The following is a 16,275-nucleotide window of genomic DNA, read 5'->3' on the forward strand; positions in this document are numbered from 1 at the left end:
ACATTATCCTTTTAAGCACCCAGCTTCCCTTGCAAGGCTACACTCTGCAGCAGAAGCCTTTTCTCCATTTCCTCCTGCCTGCCACATACTACTGCCCAGTTCTGGTAGGTTCTTCCTACTAACGTGTGGTCCATGGGTCTTTCACATCTATGTGGCCTGGAAACTTGTTGAAAATGCAGAATCTCAGGCCCTAATAAAGACCTACCAAGTAAGATTCTAAATTTGCACAAGATCTCCAGGGAGTTGTGTACACATTAAGGTATACTTTAACATACCACAGAAGTTTCATTATAGAGCCATCTCTCACGCACCCAGCATTCACAGAGAAAGTGTGGGAGGAAATGGACATCCTCCAGGATCATGTCTTGGGTTGGCTAACGCCTGAAGCTAGTGGGCTAAAACATCCCATGTTATTTGATCTTACAGCAATCTTGTTAGGTGAGTAGGGGTAGTCTCGGCTCACAGATAAAGAAAGATCATTTAATTTCACTGTATGCCCTCTTCCCCAAAGTTCATCATGAACTCCAAGAAGAAAGAATTCACCATGTGTACTGATCTAAAAAAACAAGAAGGAACCCAGAAGGAAAAGAGACCTAAACTGCCAATAACCAACTCTCCGTTCCTGCCGGCTTTGAATGACCACCTGTCCACCCTGGCCAAGCTGCTGTTCATCTCCAGTGCGAAGGCTGTCTTTCAGGATTAGCATTCCCTCGGCTCTCCCTTCGCCACCCACCTTGCCTTTGCCTCCTGCACACATACTGCAGGTAGATTTAACATTCCGTGTCTCACACAGAGTTTCAGATTCTCAGTCAGCACAGTCCATCTCAGAGAGAGAAATCAAGCAACTGAAAAGCAGTCTGCCCTAAAAAAGGGGAGGAAAAGCGGGTGGATTCGATAGAACTGCCTAACAAAGTGTATTTATGAACATCATTGGAACAAATGGCCTCCCGTAACTGCAGCCATCATCTCCTAATGTCACATCATGGAGACACGGGGAAACAAATAGGACTTATAACCTGATTTTCTATCAGCTGGCAATGGCATCACCCTCCTCCAGCCTCCCCTAACTAGGCAGCATATGACTCACAGCTTCCTCCAACTTCTGAAGCCCTTCAGGACTGTAAAGAAATAACACAATATTTAAAAATACATATATCCCATCAGTAGCTTATTTCTTAATGCATCAAGCAACTGATCACCATACATGCCTTAAAAGGTGCTGAAATGAATTACCAGGGGCTTGGACTCCTTGGAAATTGATCTGACAGTGGGAGAAGTGCAACCAATTTGATTTGGAAAATTCAAAGCTATTCTTTTCACAGAGCCTTGATTTTCTGAGTGTCTTAGTTCTCTCCTTCTCTACGCTTTCCCTGTGCCCCCCGCTCAAACATTTCCTCTGACCCCTTCTCTCCATTTCTATTACCACTGCCCCTGTCCAGCACCCCTGTACCTCTGTCCCTCCTTCTCTCATTCAGAATGTTGTATGAGCCTCCTGCTGGTCTCTCTGATGCTAAGCCCCTTCCTCTTCAAACCACTCTCTGCTCTGTGGGATTAAGGTTTGTGTATGTGTCTGTTTTTTTTTTTTTTTTTTTTTTTTTTCATTTAGACCGTGAACACCTTGGAATTAGGGACTTCCACATGCCTTTTACTTTTCTGCCTCCAGAACAAGGCTATGAAAAAGAACCAAGCTACTGTTCAAAGAATGAGTTAAAGGTTATGCTACAGTGGCTGTGCCTTGAGCACCCCAAATGTGTCCAAGGAAACCCAGTACAGTACCAGTCCCTTCTTTTGGTGAAGACAGGTTTTCTTTTGATGAAGAGAGAAGATCATGATGGAAGAGATCCTCCCTCTTATTCTAGCTGCGCCTTCTTCTCTGGCAGTCAGGGCTCATCCAGAACATATAGACATGGGGGGAATCTTGCAGTTCCTTGCAGGTGAAATTCTATGAAAATGAACTATCAAGCCTTAAATAGGTAGTAAGGATCATATAATCTCTGCTAAAGAGGTGTGTGAAGGTCAGAGACATGCCCATGCTATCAGCCTGGTGAAGCAAAAATTCTATGGGTTAATCATATGTATTTAATTCACATCTGTTTCATGAAGTGTAGATATTTATTTTAGGTGGTCCACTTCAAGCATTCTAACATTATAGAACTTCAGTAATGTTTTCCCAACTTGTAATTCTTATCAGATGCAATTCTGGTTTAGTATGGAGGTTTACTTCTTTTTACTTTTCTGGAAACCTCAAGAACTTCTGTTTCAATTTACATGTTACATCTTTATCAATAAAATATTTCTTTTGATTCAATAAGAATGTGCAAGGAACTGTGCTAGGTGCATGCTATGGTCTGAAAGTCTGTATCCCCCAGAATGCACACGTTAAAATCTTAAATTCCAAAGGTGATGGCTTTAGGAGGTACTTAAGTCATGAAGGTGGATCCCCCAGGAGAGGGATTAGTACCTTATGAAAGAGAGTTCTCTAGACCTCTTCTAGCATGTGAGGAAACAGTGAAAAGGCACTCAGCTATGGTCCTCACTCAAACATTGTAGCATCCTAATCTTGGACTTCACAGCCTCCAAAACGGTGAGAAATAAATTTCTGTTGTTTATAAGCTCCCCAGCCTGTGGTATTTTGTTATAGTAGCCTAAATGAAATGAGACAGTGTGTTAATCTCATTTAACTTCACAAAAACTTAAAGATAGACACAATAAAGCTCTATGACAAAATGTCCCCTGGTAATAACTTCATATATGTAATATATGATGTATATATGTATATATACACATATATAATATATAGACATTATACCAATCAGAATTTCATATATATTATAACTCATATATAATTAACTCTCATCCTCTACCTAATCCCTATTTTCAGACACACACAGAGATTGGACACTTCTCTTTTTATGCAGATGGAGGGGAGGTTGGTCAATACAATGTCAGTCAACTCTGTTTGGAAATCAGAGAATCGAAATATGGGTCCCTAACTTTCCAATATTCTCTTGGTTCAGCAGGCTGAGACAAGACGCACCACATCTAAGTGCAGAAAGTTCCAGCGACCACATGATGCAGAATTGCCCCCATTAATATTTAAGCTGCAGTGGACTACTGCCAAAAGAGGGCACCAAATCAACGGTCAGAAGCTGGATGGGTTTTGACTGCCCAGGTGGACTCTTTAAACTTCTGGCCAGCAGGCTATAAAGGCTCACCCCAGTTATTTCATTAATGCAGCTACTAGGTTTATATGATTGAATTTTTATGAACCACTTATCCTGTTATGGCAGGAAGGGCTCACTGTACTATATTCTCCCTATTACATATGAGCAAAGTGAGGTTCAGAGAAGGAAGCTCACTTTGTCTCAAGAGAAAGCAGTAGGGATATACGTGGAAAATGAACTTGGATGAGTCTCGTTCCAAAGCCCACAATTGTTACCACTGCAACCATGGCTCCTAAATAGGACTGGCTCTGAGCATGTCCTGTGGGTCTGACATTGTGCTACACGTTTTATATTCATCATGCCACTTAATCCTTACAACCATACTATGTCACTGAACTAGTGTTTCCCTATTTTATAGATGACGAAACTGAGGCTTCTGTGGTTAGGCAACTCATCCAAGGATTCATAGCTAGTGAATGTCAGAGACAGGACTCAAAATTTTATCTCTCTAGGTGATTCCAGAGATGTCAGGAAATATTGGATTTGGGCTAGACACAAGAGTTAAAGAGTTAATTTAGAGGCAGAACAAGAATGATGGCCTTTGCAAGAAAGCATGGAGAGAGAAAGAAAGGTAACTGTAACTGTCTTCCCCTTATACCCAAAGGGGTAGGAGGAAGGTACTGGAGGGGTACAGGAGCTTTGAGCCCATATTTTGGGCATATAGGTGGGACCCAGGAAGCTGACTCTCTGACCCATAAAATCAGAAAGGCCTTGGATATCTAGATGAAGTTCAGACACAGAAAAAACTAAATTCGTCTTAGCATACAGTAATCTACAACACAGTAACACAAATACACAAGCTCAAAGTCCCTTCTATTTTAAATTGGAAATGTGAAAAATGTCATTGACAGTCTTTTTATTGCATGTGTCATTTTTATTTATTGGCTGATTTTACTGAATACGAAAAAGAAAATTAAAATGCTTTCTGAGGGTCACCATAAACACTATTTTTTCTTGCACTGACTTAAGATTTAATCCTTCTTAAAACAAAACAAGCATGGCCACGATTATTTCCAAGGATCTCAACCTGCAATTAGGGATAGGCTGATGCACCTGCACCTATTTTGACCAAGAAATATGCCTTGAAGTCCTCTGAGTGTTGTGCAGGCTCCGGTAGCCTGTGGGGAGGTAGGGTCTTAAACACAGCGTGGGGGAGTTAGACCAGCATCCCTGCTATGCCCTGTCAAGCTGCATCCATCGAATTAGGTTAAGAGTTAAGATGTTACATGATGTGACCAATGGGATCAGACGCAATAACACAACCTGTCAGCCAGTGCTTTCCTGACAATTCTAGGGAAAAGAGGTTGTCTGCTGGAGTGCTGAGGAGATAAGAGAGGCATTGGCTTGCGGGGGTGGGGGGACGGGGGGGGGGGGAGTGGGGGAGGGGCTGTCTGGTTCTTTATTTTCTACAGTGGTGCTTGGTGGGGAGGGAGTGGTGAATCAGTCTGTGCTCCTTAGTCTGAGCAAAAAAACTTTACAGGTTTTGCTTACAAGCTACAATACCAAATGCCTTTTCTTATAGGACAAGAGTTGCAAAAACTTGCATGTAGTATGTCAGGTGCTAGATGGTCCCCCGGGAGCAAGGGCAGAAGGTAAGATTTGTGAGGCCTTCTGTTTCGTAAGGATAAGGGAGGGTCACCTCAGCCAACCCTGTGCTCAGATAAGGCCACGAAATGCAACTGAAGGTTGAGGACAACTGGCATCAGCTCGGAGGTGATTGAATCGTGGCTTCTGTTTGTCGGCACTGGGGCCATGGGACTGGCCTCAGCTCAGTGCCAATGAATACTATGATGTTGGCAGACAGGAACAGATGCAGCTGAGCTCCTGTAGGAACTGCATAGATGCCACCCTCAAATGCGTCTGCTAGGACTGACCTACAAACACCCCACCTCACAGATATTCCAGGGGCAGGAAATTCAAACAGAGAAGAGATGTTCAGAGAGCATGTCACTCTAAATGTATAATCAGAGCTGTGATAAGCTCCAAATTTACAACAGATCACTGGCAGAGAATTTCCAACCACCGGATGCTTCTCCTTGAGGTGTCTGCCTTCTTGCTCTACTTGAAGACTGCTGAAACACACTGACCACACATACAGCCATAGAGGTAAACTAAAGACTTGATTTTGTTTGGGTGAATCATCCTGGATTCTCCTCATTTATCCAAGACCAGATGCAGACCAGTTCCTTTGAAATTGCAGAGGCAATATAGAGTGGCCATTGGGAAATGGGTTCTGAGGCCATGTACCACTTCCAATGCTTCCTAGATCTCTGACCTTGGAAAAATTACTTGAACTCTCTGTGCCTTAGTTTATGCATCTGTAAGATGGGGATGATATTAGTACCATTTTCATTTTAATGAGTTGGTATGCATAAATATTGAACAGTGCCTGGCACTTACATAGTCAGTGTTCCATAAATGTTAGCTGTTTTCTTTCTGCCTTCTTAAAAGGAAGTCTTGCCCTTCAGACTTAGAGTTTGTATTTGGTGCATGTTCCTTGACATCTGGCCATTTCTCAAGGACTTTGGGTTGGAGATCCATGGTTTGGCTACTCCGATGAAATTTCTCTCTTTATAAGTAGCTTCTGGAAATCTGATTTCTGGCATTAGCCTTCTAGGCAATCTGGCTCTCTGAATTCAAACATGGTTTTTACCATCCAAATGTCTGTGGTAGAGAACTCTTGTTCAATTCCACTAATTCAAAGGCTTCTTGACATGATTGACATCTTGGCGCCTTCCTCCCAGAAACTGGTCCTTTAGATTCAAAAGATCAGCCTGGAGACTTTCCTCCTCAGCTGACCTAATTCCTAAGGAATACACCAGGGGCTCAGTGAATATTTTTGACCACCTCTCCAGTCCCTTTTCTAGGTCTGGCTAACTGGTCTTGAATTGTTTTTAGCTTCCATTTTGTAAGAGTGGTGTCAGGGCATCTATTTGCCCTCTGGCTAGGGACAGTTTCCAAGAAGAGGGAGTCACCCCCTGCATATCCTGGGCAACTCACTAAGTTGGCATTTACTTGAGTATGCCATGTGTCTCAGTAGGATCGAGTGACCTGTAGCCTATCACATCCCAAGCCTCAGCTCTCTGCCTGGTAAATCTGGGCAAATATATCCTCTTACATTCTAGAACTCTTCTTAATGAAGTGCTTTAGAAAGAGGTTCTCGGAAACACAATCAATAATAACAAATATTATATCCACGTGTTGGAGTCACAAATGGAAACTATGACCCTGAACAGTGGTTTTGTACCCTGTGCAGGTGGCAGAACACCTGGAAATCACACAACACCACGACCATTACACAGCCCTCATACAAAAGATACAGTTAAACCCAGTATCGAAAGTGGGTATGACTTTTATGAGCAGAAACTATGACTAGATTGCTGTGTAAAAATGCAACAGAAAACCAGAGTAAGGTCATTCAAATCTATAAAAAAATACATCATGACTTTAGCACGATCACCTATTTCTGAATCTTTCCATGAACATCATTTTCAGCTTTTTTATTAATTTGATCACTAGCAGGTGCACATAGAAGGCCGAATGAGAACCGGTCTCGGAGGTTCAAGAGAAAACAGGGGTAGGAAAGTTTTAAAATGAAAGAATTTTATCCATTAACTTATTTTTTTTCTGTGAAAGAAAAAAAAATACCCTGTTATTTGAGTTTTACAGAGACGTACTTTAGAACGAATGGAGAAACAGCAGTATTTGCGATCTTAGATCCCTCCAGCTCATTAGAAAGTTGGATTGAAGGAAGGGAAGAGGATTACAACAACTTTCCTGTTAGTAATTCATTAATTCCACAACTCATTTCTCACTCTTGTGTTTCTACTCTGGTCTCTCCTTTCTGAGGCCACTCTAGTCCTTCGGGGTGGATGAATTCAGGGTCTTATCAAAGTTGTCTTTTACTGGCTACTCTCAGACTCTGGACCTCTGGGTTGCATGTAGAAAAGGACATTCCATTGGTCCTTCTTTGCTTTTCCAAAGATTCCCAGCATCTCTTGGTACAGCTAGACAAATGTGAAAGCCTGGGGTCATTTATATCTCACTCCCTGGACCCTTCTCGCAAGCAAGCATCCCTTTGAGGTTCTTTCATAAGTGCCACTCCCTCCCCCTTAGGTCATCTCTTACGTTGCTCCTTATAGCATAGAGTTGTAGCTTCCCTTTTATTCTTTGTTGGTCCAACTTTGTGTTTCCCTATTCAATGGAAATTAGAATTGGACTGGTCCAAACAGGTTTCAGTCATATCCCCACATAGGAACCAGGGAAATTCTGCTATTCTAAAGTTCCTAAAGTAGATTGCAATGCATAGGGATTCAGTAGCCAGTAGTCTGGTCAGTCCAGAAACCCAGCATCCCCCCAAATGGGAGTTCTTCTACAAATACCTGATATTTCAAGAGCCCCTTCCTGGGCAAGAGGCCCAGGACTATTTCTTTCACTTTGTCATCTTTAAGCCATGCAGATTTGTTACCCTGACCATAACTCATTGGACAATATATGTGTACAACAGCAATAGACAAAGAGCTGTATTCTGGACATGAGACAGGCCAGGGACCTACAGGATGTTTCACACAAGGACTTTTCCCACTAGAATGTCCTATCATGAGTAGTGACAAGCCAACTCAATCTGTTCCTTCTCCACTAGTTATATGGAGGTGTGATGCACTTCAGCATGGCACAGAAGTGGTGAGACAGACAGAAGAAGCAGAGACATCTGTAATAACTTGAGTGGAGGGCAAGGATTACGCCTCTCTCTGACTTTTAAGGACAGTAGACTGGCTACAGTCAGAGGTGGTTCTCAGCAGTTACAAAGGTATGGCAGGATGAAACAGTCTGGGCTATACATCTGGGTCACTATTATATGCTGAATATTGTTCCTCTTCTTCACCTAGGTTATTGCTCAGATGATTTTCTCTATTTCCTTACTCTTCCAGGTACTTTTAAAATAATTTCCCATCAGCGGAGGTAACTTAAATACCCCTCTCTTCTTTGTACCCTGAAAGAATGTCACCATCACAGAGATATACCACAAAATCTCCTTTGGAATTTTCTTTCTTAGACATGAGCTATGGTTGAAATCAAAGACTACAGTATGAAAAAGCACAGAATATACGATATTCTTATGAGTTTCTGCTAAAAATATGATATTGTATTTTCAGACATGCACTGTTAATGCTGATCACTCTAAGCTAAAAAGGTTAACAGACTGTGAAATGCTAATACACAAAAAAGACAAATGCAGGAATATCTGCTGATAGCCAGTGTGGGGACCTATGTGAACCCCAGAGTTGGCATGAAGATTATTTTTAGCTGAAGATTTTTGAGATTCAACAGATGAAAAAAAAAAGCTGCCCTTCTTGGATCTTCCCTTATTTGACTAAAGGCAGAAACTTCTGAGAGAAGAAGACAGCCATAAATTCCCTCCTCAGGGTGGGTATGCTCTCAGAAGAAAGGCCAAAAGTAAATCTGCTGTTAAATCCTGTCTCCTGGGGAGTTTTAGGGCCTGAAGAAGACAGAAAGACCACTCATGTCTGTAGAGACAAATATTATCACAAACTTTCTTATCTCCTGTTTGTCCTCTCAAAAAAACCCATTTGTCTTTCTTAAAGAAACCTATGTGATCTTCCTATAGAAGTTTCTCCTCCCCGCCTCTTTTCCATCCTAAATTAAGCACACAAGTCCCAATCTATAACTCTTTTCAATTACTCATCACCCAATCACCCACATATATGTGCTTTGCACACGTCTATAAACTTTTTAATCTGTCTTTTGTCAACTTAATCCATGAGCCCCAGGCACTAAACTGAGGATACAGGAAAATATTTTCCTCCCATACAACAAACAATTTACTTAAGTTTACTTAAATATAGTTCTTCTCATTTTTAATTGAAATCTATTAAGCAGAGAGGGGATTTAAGCAGAGAGGGGATCTGACCTGCAAGAATTTTTAAAGTGCTAGACCTTCCCTTTGCATTACAAATAAAGACTCAGTCCTCTCCTCAGGACTTCTAAGATTTAAAACAAAAACAAAACACACAAGGAAGAAAGCCAATCCATCCAAACCCAGAAGATCTGCACTTTTAATGCCAATCTCCTCCACCCACTGTGATAGACCCTACTAACAAAAGTCTGTTGAGAACGCCACTTTCCAACCCACAGGGTTTTGCTCAAGACTAAAGAGAAGGGAAATAACACCCAGTTATTGCTTTTCCCTTCCCTGCTTGTCCACCGGCATGAAGCAAATCACAAACGCTTGAGCGAATAATAATAAACTTAATCATATATAAAATTTAATTAAAATGCATATGATTTTACCTTATTCAGATGTTTCCATCAATGTCCAAGAAGAAGACTATAACTCAAGCTTTCTTGTGAGCCGCAATACTGTTCATCCTGGGTATAAGAAAACACAGAAGAACATGTAAACTAAGAGACTGCCTACTTTTAAATGTGGTGATTCACAGTTTATAGAAGGGAACAGAGGATGGGAAAACGAACAAGAGTACTTCATGGCAATGACACAGGACAGCTAACAGCAATAGCTTGCCTAAAAACCAGAAAGAAAACATACACACACACACACACACACACACACACACACACACACACACACACATCAACCCCTTAATAGATGGTCTTCTTGGATCTTTCTTCTAATGATTTCTGGCAATGTAGTCTACTTGTTTGGAATTCTTGGTAGGCAGGGATTGCATTGCATTCTTGGTAGGCAGGGATTATATCTTGAAAGGGAGAGGAAAGAGGTTTTTATGCCAGAAATGCCTCGGTCAAACGTTAATTGCTCAGACTTTTATTTTCCTCATGTGTATAATGAGGACAACAATACCTACCCCATAGCCCTGTGATAAGGATTAAATAGAAGACCCGAAAAGCTCTCCCCACAGTGCCATACACATACTTAGCAGGTGCTGCACAGGGATTAGTGCTTATTTCCTCTGCAGCCCCCTCCCCCAGCCTCTCCTTCTCTTGTAATTACTTCCAACACCTTTTCACAGTGTTAGCTTCATGGCATTTAACTTAAAAAGGGCGGGGAGGCAGAATATCTCAATGACTTCAAAACAGCTGCTTTAAAAATTGAAAAAAAAACAAGAGAAATGATACTTAACTTCACATTTAATAAGAACAGCTAAATGTATTCAATGTTTCCTATGTGTGAGGCTCTGTGCTAATAATTTTATACCAATCATCTCTTTAGCCCTCACAACACACATATAGAGAGTGTAATATTAAAAACCTGGGGCATGGAGCAGTGAAGTCCCCTTTTGCAGATTACACAGCCCTGCGGAGGCCGAGGTGGGAGCCGAGTCCATGGGGCTCACCTGGGCACACCCTCTTCACCACTTTATCACGTTGGCTTCACCATAATATGCACCACTGGACTGCCATTCTTTCCAAATGATGCCCCACCTTCGTTTCGATTATTCTCTTCCCCTTCCTGCCCTCCTTCCCTCCTTTCCTTCTTTCTTTTCCCTTCAACCTTTGTTTTTATCTACATTTAATTGGTGTTTTGTTTATTTTGTTCTTTTGCTTTGACAGACTGAGGTGGAATATTGATCACTGTAAGATAACTGTGTTCAGCTCTGGGGCCCAGCCTTTTCCTACTGTGTCATCTCAGATGAGCCACTGAATTTCTTTGGGGTTTTTCTCTCCATGAAATGAATGCAGTAGACAAGATGATACCAAGAGGCCCTTTCCAGTTTACTGGTCCTATCACTGGCTACTTACTTTGCAAGCAGTTTCAGATCATTCTAGCATCAAGATCGTCATGGGTCCATAACAGTCATGGACTCTTAATACAGTCACAAGTTTTCTTGCTTTACCTTAAGCTAAAATTCCAAATTTCTGGGAGGAGACATTTATATTTACATACACTCTGTAAAAAGCTTTCAAATGAAGACACTGATATTCAAAGAAGTTAGGTCACTTACATGAGGTCACACATAAATGGTAGAGCCAAAATTTGAATCCAAGTTTAAATTTTTTTTTTCAACGTTTATTTATTTTTGGGACAGAGAGAGACAGAGCATGAACGGGGGAGGGGCAGAGAGAGAGGGAGACACAGAACCGGAAACAGGCTCCAGGCTCTGAGCCATCAGCCCAGAGCCCGACGCGGGGCTCGAACTCACGGACCGCGAGATCGTGACCTGGCTGAAGTCGGACGCTTAACCGACTGCGCCACCCAGGCACCCCTGAATCCAAGTTTATATGTCCCTAAAGCTCATGTTCTTTGCAATATCCCAAGCCTACCAGAAAGGACTGGATGGAAAGGTTAAATGACCCAAATTAGTCTCATTTCGGTTTTGACTTACAATTTAGAGTGGAAATGACAATAATAGCTACAGTATGCATTGTGAGCTTATTCTGCACCAGCCAGTGATGTCAGAACTTTACATAAATGATCTCATTTGGCCTTCCCATCATACCCAGTGCCAGGTACTGTCATCACCCTCTTTGGAAAGATAGAAAACAGAGGCATGGGGATTAACATTACTTGCCCAAGACACCGGGCTAACAAGTAGAGGATGTAGGATTTTTTTTTTAATCATGGCTTACTGTTTTAGCTAAACAATCAGCTCAGGTTATGATTTATTAAGCTCACTGGCATGTGACAGTTATGATGCATTTTCAAGTTAATAACTGCAGTTGTGAAAACCAGACGAGAAAGTTGGAGGTTAGTGTGAAAGTGACCACAGAGACAGGCATCTTGTTGTTTGGTAATTCACCCACTGCAATACAGGAGAAGGATGTTTTTAGAAAGATTTGCCGGAGACTGTTGAGAACCTGCCTCCTGAACTGTTTCCCCATTAAAATCGCTGGCTGTTGTCATTCTGTCTGAGAACCAGGAAAGAAATGACAAAGTGAATTTCAGGGGACACTGTCTGTCAGCGAGGTGTGCAGCGTGCCCTTCACACTTAAGCAGTCAGGCCTACGTGCTGTCTACCTTGGGCGGAGGGAAACTGAGCTCCAAGGAGAAAGCAGGTAAAGCAAACATCCAAGAAAGAAGCTCTATTTATTTAGCTGGGTCCAGATTTACCGGGAAAATGCCTTCCAGATGCATTCCAAACACAGTGCCATGATTAGGATGGAGAAGACAGTCAAGTTTATTTGGCTTCTGTGGGGGATTTGTTTGTATATGCTAATTGCATCATCGTTTAGCTTTATTTCATCTGGAACCTGACTGCCAAATGAGCATATTGATTACCTGTCACGGATGCATATTTCTCAATTAACAGCCATCAAGGCTTATAAAATCTCAACTCTGTCAAGACCCACGAGATTTCAGTACAAGCATGAGTGGTAAGGCAAGCCACCTTTCACTGAGGATCACCTACGAGGCCCACACCTACCAACCACATATGCTGGTTTGTTTAAACATCACCGCCCCCTTCTAACGACATATCACCATCTTTCTATCTTTTAAGTGAGGAAACGGAGGCTGAGGGAAATGATACACCTTGTTCAGGGCTGCACAATTAGTAAGTGGTGGAGTAGGAATTCGAACTCATACATGTAACAATTTAAATTCCACAGGGCTCTCTGCACACACGGGCTGTGCAGCACACTGGCGATACCATGCCACTTGGCCGGAAGTCCAGCTCTGTCACATACAGATTCCATAGTATTGAGGAAGTTTCCTAACATCTCTGAGTCTCAGCTTCCTCAATTGTAGAGCGAGGGAAATCGTAGTTTATAGATGATTAGTATTAAATGAACTACCACATGTACAGCATCGAGTGCCTAGGATAAAGAGAGACCATTATTCTACATCCTCTGGATGCTGTGACAAAAAAACTATAAATCTTTGACCTTCAAAAATTGGCTGTAGGCACTTTGTACTTCCAAAGACTTTGCAACAATTCAATTTTCCTCACAGCAGCCTAGTGCTTCAGGTCAGACCACTGTCTCTCCCTCTCAGACTGAAACATGGGGACTCACTCTGCCAAAGTATTTTCAGCCCACACAATTCATGGTCCTCCTTATCACATCTGAGGACACACATGATAATACTCTTTGTTTATTTACCCAAGTGCTTTGAATACCTTAAGTTTACTACTCACAACAACCTAGCAATTTGGTGCTATTATCTCCATTTCACAGATGAAGGTGATATGGGCCATAAAATTGAGATGATTTGCCTAGATCATGTATTTGGTATGTAGCAAGATGGAGATTTAAAGACAAATCGGAATGGATTCTAAACTTGTGTGCTTGCCTCCAAATCATGATACTTAACCGTGATTTCTCCTGGGGTGCCTGGGTGGCTCAGTCGGTTAAGCGTCTGAATTAGGCTCAGGTCATGATCTCATGGTTTGTGGGTTCGAGCCCTGCATCAGGCTGCGTGCTGACAGCTCAGAACCTGGAGCCTGCTTCAGATTCTGTGTCTCCCTCCCTCTCCACCCCTCCCCTGCTCGCACTCTGTTTCTTTCTAAAAAATAAGTAAATATTTAAAAAATTTAAAAAAATAAAACATGATTCCTCCATGTCCCTCTAGTCAACTTTTATCCCTTTGGTGAGATTGAACCCATATATAGATCACTCCCCTGATTTTCATCTACTGAGTATGTATTTTACTGAGCCCTTTCTCCATTCCATTCTACTGGGTATTGTGTGAACAAGGATGAATACAAATATGGTCTCTGCATGAAGCAGAACACTGAAGGGGTGCCTGAAGGGGCGCTATGCAATTACACACTTGATACATCCTAAGAAGAAAATGATCAAGATGCTAGGTTAGAAACAAACAAACAAAAAGAGGGCAACAGGCCAATAGATGGCTTGGGGCTCTGTGAGGAAATGACATTTAAGCTGAGATGACAAGGGGAAAGAAGCAACGTGTGAAGAGTTGAGTAAGGGTTTCTGGCAGAAAAGGAGCCTGTGCACAGATCCTAGTCGAAACAAGAGCAGGGAACCAGAAGAAAGCATGCATGTGGGGGAGAGTAAGGGAGAGGGGTGGAGACAGGAGTAGGGGTTTGTGGAAGATGCTGGAGCATGTCACTCTGGGGCACAGGGAGCCACGATGAGATGCTGAGTTCTGAGTCCGACAGCACCTTGTGCAGCCCTTGTTGGTAGACAGCCATTATCCCACTGCATTGTCATCATATGCTTATCTGTGTCCTTCCCATCCAGAGAGCGAGCTGCATAGGAGCCTACAGCAGTGTTCAGGACAAAGCGGGCATTTAGCAAATTGAACGAGTCAATGAACAAGTTGCATCTGATAATGCTTCAATTTCATAAGATTCTTATTGAAAGACGGATAATAAAAAGGCTGGAGCACCTGGGTGGCTCAGTTGGTTAAGCACCCAACTCTTGATTTCGGCTTTGGTCATGATCTCGCAGTTTGTAAGTTCAAGCCCCACATGGGGCTCTGTGCTGACAGTGCTGAGCCTGCTTAGAATTCTCTCTTTCCCCCTCTCTCGGCCCCTCCCCGACTTGTGTGCGTTCTCTCTCTCTCTCTCTCTCTCTCTCCTCCTCAAAATAAATAAATAAACTTAAGAAAATAAACAAAAGGGGTTCCTGGGTGGCTCAGTCGGTTGAGCATCCAACTTCGGCTCAGGTCATGATCTCGCTGTTTGTGAGTTCAAGCCCCGTGTCGGGCTCTAGCTCAGAGCCTGGAGCCTGCTTCAGATTCTATGTCTCCCTGTCTCTCTCTCTGCCCCTCTTCCGCTTGTGCTCTGTCTCTCTCTGTCTCTCAAAAATGAATAAATGTAAAAAAAATTTTTTTAAATAAAAAATAAAAAACTTAAAAGAGAAAGAAAGAAAAGAAGAGAAAAGAAAAGAAAAGAAAAGAAAAGAAAAGAAAAGAAAAGAAAAGAAAAGAAAGAAATGTGTGCTTTTGTCCCTGGCTAAGAATCAAATCAGGTATCCTTACATATATATTTATATGTATATAAAAATAGAAAGGCATAATATATGTTAATAATCGTAGCCACCATTAATCACCTGACACTGGGCTCAGTGCTTCCTATGCAACCCATTTGATTTTTGTGAAAATAAATATAAAGAAGTTATTGTTAATCCCAATTTAGAGAGAAAAAACAACATCAATAACAACAATAACAACATAACTAAAGTTTCTATAAATTACTCAGAGTGAAAAAAAAATAGTACTTATAGCATCACAATTGGAACCTAGGCATTTTGTTCAAAGTCTATACATTTGGTGACTTTCTCAAAGATAGTTATCCTTGGACTTTTTCACAGTTTAAAAATATAAAACATAATATGTAAAAGTAAAGGTCATTGAAAATACATGAGTAATGGTAAACATCAAAAATAGAAACAATGCATTTGTAACAACAGTGACGACTTAATACAAATAAAATCTGACAGAATCTCATTGACAATGACTAGAAAAAGAAAAGTATTCAATGCATTAGATGGATGCATTGATTTTAATTTATTTTTATTATGTTGCTTGTACATTACATAAAAATTAGCAGGAAAAGGGAAGCAATGGAAGGTACAATTTCCTAGGAATGGCAGACAAACAGAGTGGGTAAATAAGCCAATATTTGCATTCTTCACACTTTTTCCATCACTATTCCCAGATGACTAAGTCTAGAAGGCCTCCTTTCTCCCCCTGCTGTCTGCATAACTCCTAATGTTTCTTCAACACCCAGATCAAATTCCCCTCAGTCTGGGAAGCTGTACCGACCTTCTAGGCTCCCACCAGACCATCTGTTTCCTTCATATAGTTTATAAAATGTTCCAGTATAATTTTTTTCTGATTCATCCAATGCAGAAACCAAGCCCTACTATAGTAGGCAGTTTATAAATAGTTGCTGAGCAAGCAAATACATGAATTATCCTGCTCAGTCATCTGTTTGAATGCAAATGCTGTAGGCAGTGAGGAAAGGGAACCTATTCAGACATGCCAGACATTGATCTGGGCACTGGGTTTGAATGACTACATTTAGCATTCACAAAAGCGTTGTTGAATATGGATCTCTATCCCCATTTTATAGATGGGGAAACAGGTTCAAAGAAGACAAACTGTTCATATTAGTGAGAATTAATTTTGCATTCTTGAGGAAGA

At 41.6% G+C, this 16,275-nt stretch overlaps 1 protein-coding gene across 1 annotated transcript in view; it reads right to left on the minus strand.

Annotated features, from left to right (window-relative positions):
* Window positions 1-16,275, minus strand: part of TENM4 (teneurin transmembrane protein 4) — a 2,866,770-nt gene that overhangs the window by 1,370,856 nt on the left and 1,479,639 nt on the right. Inside the window, exon 6 of the mRNA XM_053202558.1 lies at window positions 9,537-9,614. The gene's annotated coding sequence lies outside the window, so the exon portion shown is untranslated. The remainder of the gene's footprint in view (window positions 1-9,536; window positions 9,615-16,275) is intronic.

This window comes from Acinonyx jubatus, chromosome D1 (assembly GCF_027475565.1).
Source record: "Acinonyx jubatus isolate Ajub_Pintada_27869175 chromosome D1, VMU_Ajub_asm_v1.0, whole genome shotgun sequence".
In the NCBI taxonomy this organism is placed as follows: Eukaryota; Metazoa; Chordata; class Mammalia; order Carnivora; family Felidae; genus Acinonyx; species Acinonyx jubatus.